We start from the raw sequence: 9937 nt of genomic DNA, 5'->3' as shown, positions 1-9937 counted from the left end.
TTTTCCATTTCTGTACAGATGGGAAATGCACTGGAATGGAACTGGATGGTTTAAGTTCATCATCTGTTCATCTCTTGATAGAGATCAATATAGATTAGAGGTAAGTCTGTTTATCCATATTCATTTTCAAAACCCAAAATGATATGCAACAGATTTATAATTAAGCAGAAGCGATGATGTTTTTGTACAGCTTAGTTAAATGGATTTGCCACCATGCATTAGAAGCTATAAAAACAGACCAGATGTTGCATCTTTCCCCCCCTCTGTGCTGCAATTTGCATGAGAGTCCTACATCCTAAATAAAACCTGAGTCAAAGTTTTCTAACCTGGGGATCTAATATTAGTCTTCTAAAACCATACTGGCTACCCAAATAAGGTGGCTTCATTTACACAGGGGATGAACAACCCCAGCAAGGAGTAAAATCTGAATTAAATTTACTCAGGGACTTATGTGCCTGGACACAGTGGCAGCTTCAGGTTCCTAAGCCTGCTGAACTCAAAGCTGCTCATGTAGCTCCAGCCTTGTAGCCAGACATTGACATTTCTGCCACACATAAAACCAGCTGAGTCACAACACCGCGAGGCCTCTTACAAGTGAGCTGCAGCAGGAATCCTGCACCGGGTGTTGCTCTGCCAAATTAACGTAAGCCCTCCCAAGAGTCCTTGGCATACACAGCCTCCCTTGCTATACAGGGGAAAGTCAGCTAGGCAAAACTTGGCACTTCTTCTGCACGTCTCAGCGCAGTGGTTGCAAGATTTGCTTTCATAAGCCTGTCCTGCCGGATTTGAAGTAGGGATCGGAGCTCCCACTGACTTTGTGGAAGTACTTGGTTGAAAGCAGGATTCAGCCTGAGGTACAAAAAAGGCAGATTGCGTAAACCAATACGAAGCACCTGAGACTCAAAGCCATAAAGAAGTATCTCTGCGTTCGAGACTGGTATCAGCTTGGCTGGCAAGCGTTTCACCCTGTTCACTTAGTGAGGATATTAGAGGACACTGGCCCCATGATCCTCATCTCTCAGTGGCCAAAGCTGGGCAGAGCGAGACCTTGCAGGTGAGATCTTGTCCTCACCGCACGCAATGCGTGTTTTACCACTGTCTTTGGTGGAGTCAGGCTTTCACAATATTCCATGTTTCATTCACAGTGAAGTCACCAGGGTTATTCATGAGGCAGAGATACTAGGAGACAGCCCTCACATCATGGAAAAGGGTAGGCCTGGGCAAGGACCTATAAAAATCAACATTATGCAACTGCTTCTATGGGGAGCTCCTTTTCTCCAATTATTGGCCACAGTGATTAAGTGTGCTGGGTGACTCACGGACCTTACGTTGCTCATCAACAGCAAAAGCCATTTGGAGTTAGATAAATGCCCTTAAAATGTATTCTTTAACATACGTAGCTCACAGCATTTTGAGCACCAGTAGCTGTGATGTGAATCATCTCAATGCACTGGAAGTTTGTTTGTCGCTACTTTGGTTTTTTAAACAAACAGCATGCCTAACAGCTCTTAGAAACTACAAGATCGCCCCAATCAAGCAATAAAGAATGAGCACTGATGTTGATCAAGAGTTTTTGCTTCACGCATTCAGTTTCTAGCAGCCTGGCTTTACAGTGTGCCACACATCCAGCACGTCCTCAGTGCAGCTCATAGAATGAGCGTGTAACTGAGGGAAAACATTCTGCAGTGTATGTGCCAAATTATCATTTCCAGAAGTAAAAGGAGAAAGTTATTTCTCAGTTCAGGGGTCTCTAATTTCCAACTAGTTCTTTAAAAGAATATCTTAATTTTTGAGCCCTCCATACTGCTTGTAATACTTTTATTGATGCAAGCACTTTTAAAGAAACCAATGCACAAGGAAGACACTTCTTACGAGTACTGGTTTCAGAAAAAGCGGGTATTTTGAAGAAACGTAGCTGCTCACTGGATGCCAGGTTTTAAAAAAATGCCTAAGAACATCATCATTAGCATCTCTAGGCAGCTAAATATTATTTTTTAAGAAAACCTGTCCTTTAGTCTCTTGGATTGATTAATGGCACATTTCTTGTTGTGAATAATTCAATGCCTTGGAACAGTATTCCAATCACAGTTGATTATAAATTAACACTCATTTTAACTGATGCAGATAATCATGCCAATGTCACAGCAAATACATTATCAAGTGTTACATATGGATGCTGTAATGGAAACAAGAAGCTGAGAACTCCATTATCTGCCGGCGCATCACTACCAAGTAATTTCTAAATATTTCATCATTGTTTAGACTGCATTCAGATTGCACAGAATAACTTGCTACTTATAAACAGGAGAGGCAACTGTTTTCTTAGGTATAATTAGCAACAAAAAGGAGGAAGATTTCCTTTGTCACCAGTTGAAACGCTTGCTCAGGATACTGGAAAATAAAATATCTTCCCTGGACTCCCATGATAGGCCATACTTCCCTCCTTACAAGTAAAGGAATTTGATTGAGGGGAAAGGACTAACAAAAGACTGATAAATAAGCTCTTGTTTTCATATAGAATCAAAGGAAAACATGACTGCTCACAGCACTGCGGACAATAACCCTTCGCCTCAGTTTCCCCTTCTTGGTGTTGTGAATGACTGGTAGGGATATAGACCCTTTTTATATTACTTCCTTCCTTTTCCCTCTGCAGGGAGTCATACTCACATTTTGTGAGTTAACACAGTCGCAGAGTAAGGAAACGCATGCTGGCACATTCTTTTCCAGTCCTCAGAGCAAAATGCTGCCTGTCATCTTTTTTTACCATAGTCCTCCTGCCTTTGTTCATTGAACAGCTAGAGCTGCTGCGGGGCTCAGGAAGGTTCTTCTGCTCGTTTCTTTAGAGCTTTTTAACTGGTGGGCTTTTAATGCGCAAATGAGATCTGTACTTTCCAGAGCAGAGCTACAAACAGATATTTCATTCTTATTCATACGAATAAGATTCACACTCTGATCCCTGCTCTTCATTCACAGAAATAAATGCAAGGTATAAAATACATGTAGACTCATCCTGTTGAGCTACAGTACTTTTGTATATATAACAGATTCTGGCCTCACATTTTTTTTGGTCAGTGTCACATTAAAGGCTTATTTCTGATTAGACTTGATAGACAGTGGTATAAAACTCTCACATTATTTCAGCATCTCCTGTTATTTTGGGGTTAGAGGAGAACTAACTAGGAGCAGTATTTAGGAAAAGTTCCTCCGATATGAAACTGAAGTCCTATCCATATCACTTGTTTGTAGACATAGACGGTAAACTACATTGTGACTCAAGCTTTCCTCTACATATTCCCACCTCGTTTTAAGCCCAGAATTGAGATTTCTGCAATCGAAGCAATCAAAAGCAATCCAGAAAAGGGATTTCTAGTTATATTTGGAAGTTGATCTCAGCCATTAAGAAAATATATAGCAACTCCATGGAGAGGAAAAACACTGATGTTAAAATAGCCCTAGCCTATTATGTAATGCGTTTTCTTTGTATTTATATGTTTCTTTCTAATAGCCATGTTATTTTTTACTGGGAAATGAGCTGGAGCCTACATTCTTGAACAGATTATTCAATCCTCAATCCTGTTCCAAACCAAAACCAAATAATAATTTTATAGCCATACAGATGTAGGTAATGATGTTGATCAACTATAACAGCTGTGCCTGCTTCTGCAGAAGCTTCGGGTTATGAGTCCCATCTTAAATGAAAACATACATTTTGCTGTACAAACCAAGTGGATTTTGGAATACTCAACTAAAAAAACCCCAGCAACTTCCACTAGCCAATTTTGAGTCATAATCTTCCATAAAAGGCTTTCATATTTGTCTCCAGAAAAAAACCCCAACAACTTACTCTTTAACAGCTGTGGTCCAGCCTAAGCCTGTTCATCACCATTAGGTAGGGTAATGTATATTCATTAATTCTCCCTGCTCCCCTCCCTTATTTTTGATTGTCAGGTTTAGTCAGGCATAAAAATGAAGCTTTTGTGCAGTCAGAACATCTCATGATTTTTCATGTAGCACTTCATTTTGTTTGTCTACAGAAAACAATTGTGAAGTTAGGGTTTGTTCAGATAACAGGACATTTCTCTCAGCCATCACATTTTGACATTTGATAAGTAATTAACTGAAGGAAAGAACAGCTGTTAAGAAAATGCTTAGTGACAGCATGTAGATGATTTAAGGCCAATTCATGAACTATGTAAGCCCCATTTAAATCTAAAATGTCACAAGATGCACAGTAAAAAAAAAATTGCATGATGTCTTTCCTTTGCAATCTAACAAAGAGTTAGCCTTCATCAGCTTGAATATCTGAATGTGCCATCAAATACTCCTGTCATCTAGGATGGGAAGCTTAGACTCCCATATATTAAAGACCAACCTTATGACAAATAGTAAACACAAAATACAATAAAAATTACAAAAGAAGGGAGTTACTGGATTTCTTTCTTAGATTTCTGCAGCATTTTCCCTAGCTTTTGTGTCATAATTTTTCTCATGTCGATCATTTAGAATAAAAGATCAGATAGATCAAAGTTGGTATGTTTGAAATAAAAATGAGTAGTAAGCTAAGTACAATATTATGGACAAGACAGAGAAGAGGAAAAAGAATAAGCAATATGGGAAAAGCATGACAGAGGTGGCAGATGACAAAGGAAAGCAGGTTTATGAATGAAAAGCATTCTGAAAAGTCAGCACTCCAAAACAGACCAGAGTTTAGGCAGATCTCACGTACATGGTTACCGTTACTTGCACAGCAGATAAACCACGCTGATACTGACTCAGTGACCATTTAAGGACTACTCATAAAATCAGATTATTAGTTTTCATAATATAGATGGGAAATAAACAATTTTGCTTCTCTAAAGATACCTTCTTGAGGCTGTCCTTACCTGGATCTTAGCCACGGTACTTAGAATGGTATTAATAGATTTCTCTTGGCTCTTGAAGCATTTTGACCTCAGGTGGCTGTGGTAGTAGGTAGAGTACGTGCCAACCTACAAGCTAGCCAGCATATGCCACACCCTGTCATTACAAATACTGCCGTTCTCATTCTACAACTGCTTCATTGACAGGCTATTGTTCTAGGACAAGGATTCAATTGCTGGTGGTTAATAATAGTTATTATGTATGCTTCAAAAGAGAAATAAGAAAGAAGGTACAAGCACCTTAATACCACTCCCAACAGCCACCGATTGAAACAGGCTTGCAGCAGCCTCCCACAGAAGTGGCAAGGCTTGCCGCGGTTCTCCTGTGCTTGCAGAGACGTTCCTATATACATTGGGCAGATTGGAATATCCTGGTCAGAGGGAGATATGAACAAACCCATTTGGCTGGATGTTGTTAGGCCATGTGGGAATGGTTCTTAAATTATTTACGTTTTCTCCTTCATCAAAGAAAAGACCAATTGGTCAGGCAAGGCCGGGGGGAGAGAGATTACGTTCTGCTTTTGGAACGAGGAAGAATAAGAAGGTTTCCTGCTAAACACAAGGTTCTGGTGTGCTGGGGAAAGCAAGCAGCAGAGCTACTGAGGGAAGACAGCCGCGGACGTAATCCACAATGTGCCAGCATACCACTCAAGTGGTAAAACAAACACCGCAGTGACCGAGCACTACAGGAACAAGCTTCAAGCTTTGCAGAAGTGGGCTAGAGTGCTTGAGGCAGAAGCCCCACAAGTATGACAGCCATAACTGGACTAGGGAGAAGGGAAGAGGGTGCTGAACGCAGGCGATCAAGCCCGTAGCCTGCTGGATGGTGGCAGCCTGCATCTCTGGGGCAGTGCTGGTTCTGACCCTCACCAGCAACTGCAGGGCTGTCCTGAAACTACGAGGCAGCTTCAGAGACCCGGTTAGGCTTTCACCGATTAGCAGTAGGGAAGGGGAAAAGCATAACAAAATTGTTTTTGGAGGCCTGTGATCCTTCTCACTGAGCTAAGCCAAAAAGTGCTGTGACTTCCTTGAGTAACAGCTAACAAAAGATCGTGCCTTTAATTTATAAGCTTAGCAAATTTTACTTGGGGATGATTAGTTAAGCAAAGGTGATTAATGGAAAAGGCATTTCCTGGCACGGTCAGGACCCTAGAAAAAAAACCAGGAGCCCTTAATCCTGATAGTCACAGACCCTCCGGATCGACTGTTAAAAGACTATGTTTTTTTTAAATGAAATGAATGTTGGAAATATAAAATGTAGAAGTGACAAAAAATATTCTTATATGTGGAGAAGCTGACATTTAGCAATAGACATGAGACTGTTAATAGCATAGAGCTTTCTCCTGACAGTTAATACCAGGATAAAAAAAAACATCCGGAAAGTAGGACTTGTGTATATTCTGCTATGTTTATAATTCAGAATTAATATAGAACACAGAGACATTGCTTTTACAAATCCTTTTCCTGACCGTAACTGTATTTTAAGCCATTCACAGGATGTTGATATGCATTTATGAAATTGAAGAGCTAGCCCCCACAGATAGCGGCACTGCACTAGTGCATCGGTTTGTGTCATTATTGTTATGATGAGATTTAGAAGGGGAGCAGTTGCTTATGAGATTACTTAGGGTATATGATCAAAAACCTCAGCACGGATGCCATTTATAACTAGTTGTTAGCTCGAGGTCAAACGAGAAGGTTTCTGGCACAGAACAATCACACAGCAAAATAAACAGAAAGTGTAAAGCTGTTCCCCAAATCAGCAGCCAAGCAGATCTAGTCTGTCAATAAAGCACACCAGATTCGGGCTGAAACTCCAAGGCTAGAAGTGCAATTTTAAAGGGTGTTACAGATCATTTCTTGCAAATTATTGTATAATAGCAGCATCAATAACTCATTTAAGAACTTGCTGTTTACTCAGAATGGCTCTCCTACCACAATAGGCCACCTGGCACGGAGCAGTTAATGAGATCCTAAAGGATTTTCAAATAAAAGGTTAGCATTTACTTAACTGAGAAGGTCTGTCCCGTGATAATTTGTATTAATACAATCCTTTGCTATACTTTCAAATAAACACCAAGGAACTGTACTGATGTTAATTTTATTTCTTAAAGATACCGTTCCTCCTAGAACTATAAATGTGACAGATAAACATGGATAATTTGTTTTGCAGGATAAAAAAACCTCTTCTCATTTCCATCAGATATCTAGAAATTACTGGTACCTTGAGATTGTTGAGCAGCAAATAGATTCAGCCTGAAAAGGGCCTATCTATCTACTGTAAGAAATACAGCCAAGACCATGGCTGAGTTAGGCATGAATTCCTGACAGGCAAAGGACAAAACGTACACAAGCGTTATTGCTGCTGACTCTGGTTTTAAAAAAGTGAATTAGCAGCTGCAATAAATTGCCTTTTCCAGTAGGACCTTCTATACGTATATTTGCATATATATTTTCCCTGAGTCATTCCCAAGTATATGTCAAAGGCCCTCGGGAGGCACACGTTAATAAATATTCTGCTTATAAATTATGAGAGGAGCGTCATCAGCTATAGCTGGAGTTCACCCCATCTCCAGCTACTGCAAATTTCTCCTAGTCAAAGATGACGTATCCTCGGATCTCATAAAAAGCTTTGGAGGGAGCATGTTGTCCTTGAGATGCACCTGGTTATGCCAAGCTTGAGGGGGTCCCAAAAATGCATACATGTTGAGGGAAGCAACACCCACATTTTCATATTTCAGCTGACATCCAGCTGAGTGCTCTCAGCAGTGTTGTTCTCACTTTTCAGTTGTGCTGGGGGAAGAGCAATCTGCCAGGGCTCAGCCTACTCACTGCCTTCTTTCTGCCAAGTCTGTTCCACGGGGAATACGTGGGCAGCAGCCCCTCAGCTCCCCGGAGGAGCAGGACTACAGTTCGGCCTCATGTGCCCCTGTCCTCAACAAGTGGCTGTATACAGGACACCGATGGTTTCATTAATAAATATCAGTGATCGGTTCTCATTGGACTGTATTGATTTTTGAAGCACAGTAAGTCTTTTCAGTTTAAGAGCAAGGACTGCCAGTTCGGGCTGCCCGATTATGAAGTTAATCAGGAGAAGATGTCCAGTAAGTTTTGACATTTCACCCGCTCTGTGAATTATCACCTTCCTTTATTTCAAGCAGCCAGCCGGAATCACTTGCTGTTAGACCGATGGTTTTCCTTTTATGGTTTACAGATTTTGTGGCTAATTGTGAAGAAAGCCATTTTTGGAATGCCTGGACAGTACACGCGTGAATCACAGCAGCAAGCCATTGCTTCTGTCTCCCAACATGTATCATGGAACTATTTTCTTCCATCCCTTTTGTAGTACAGTACATTCTACATTGTGAATCATTTTCATGCAAAAATAGAAACCAGTGATGACTCTATGTGCACTTCACAACAGAGAAGCAAGAACTGGCATCCCATAATTAAAGTGCCAGGTTTAGTGGCATTGTAACAAATTGCTGCACAGGCAGGCTTGAGTGCTAGCTGTAGAGAGATTAGTAGACCCCTAAACACATTTCCTAATAAAATACGTTTTTTAAAAAAAATCAAATTCTGGTCTTCAGGGAAGATCCAAACACATAGATGTTTAGTGCCATGTCCAAAAAGGGGCTTGGATGTTGTAACACTTAATAATGCCATACCTAAAAGCAAAGTGAAATGCTGCCATTCACAACGCTGAGTTAGGTGCCTATCATCCCCATGAAGTGAATGAGGGGAATTAAGCACCTGGGAATCAGATTTACAGCCTACAGCATGCTGGCGTGTGGGAGGTGAAATGCTTAGATCAGGCAATATTTTGGCCGTCTCTTCCACAGATCCTACCTGTATCGCACAGTGGTTCTGCTGAGCAGCGTCTCCCGGACGTGAGCCACGAGCATAGTCCTCAGCAGCAGAGTGCCAAACCTGATCCAGTAATCCTGCTGGGAGGCTGGGAATATTAATTCACGCTTATTGCCACCCTAACGTGGCTGCTCGGCTTCTCTCCAGCCTGGAGCCTACACCTGCTTGGGATGTGGGCAGAGAAAGCCTAAGCCTTCCTGCAGAAGTTCATGTAGAGATTCCCTTAGGTGCCTAACTCGGGCTGTGACAGATGTTCATTTTGTGAAGCACGGTACTGATTGGAGACTTTACCGTTTTCCAGCTGCTCAGCATGGCCCATCGTTCAGTTCTTCTGGAAGAAGAGACTGCAGTAATACTTCCATTTCCAATTTAGCAAATTCAGTCAGGTAAACTTAAGACACCAGCTTTTTAATCTCAGTGACGCCGTCTGAAGCAATTGCCCCTTCTGTAATACTCCAATGGCAGAGTAACTGGAGCATTCTTCAGTGAGAATACGTCAAACTGGCTTTTTTTTTTACTGGAAGTTGTGTGACTAGAGCGCTATTCAGCGGGGTGTGGAACCCACAGGTGGGAAGTATAGCGAGCTCAGAGTTACACAGGTTGGTGTTGCCTGTGCAGGGATAGCCGGCAATTTAATAAACAACATACAGGGTATTTTGAGTGAAGTAGTAAAGTGGAGCTGCAGTTTGATCTCTTGCAGTAAATCAGGAATTGTATTACAGAGGCCAGAGAAGTCATGCTCCTACTGAAGCGATTAGGATCAGCCTCAGTACCGAAAGGGCTGAAAGCATTTTAAATTTTATGGAATTGTAATTTAAGCAAGAAAGGAATTTTACAAGTCATTTTTCTGCCACAGACATGATATGCATCCAATCTGCTTGCTCCTGTTTTCAGCTGCAGAATTATTCGTACTTTGGCTCATCTACAATCTGAATTCGTCTTAGCCACACCGCCAAAATACATCTCCTTCTAAATCTGGCAGATACTCTTAGTTCTTTTAAACCCTTACAAGGAAAGAAAAAAAATACTGTTTATCTTGTCTATTTTTTAGAGGATGGTCAACAATAGTGAAAAGCAATATATGTTGTTGCTATGCACACCATAAAGGGCCTTCAAAAGATTGAATAGTCACAAAGAGAAAGCTGAGGTGT

The sequence above is a fragment of the Aptenodytes patagonicus genome, chromosome 3, assembly GCF_965638725.1.
Source record: "Aptenodytes patagonicus chromosome 3, bAptPat1.pri.cur, whole genome shotgun sequence".
In the NCBI taxonomy this organism is placed as follows: domain Eukaryota; kingdom Metazoa; phylum Chordata; class Aves; order Sphenisciformes; family Spheniscidae; genus Aptenodytes; species Aptenodytes patagonicus.
Note: the sequence above shows the minus strand (reverse complement) of the source record.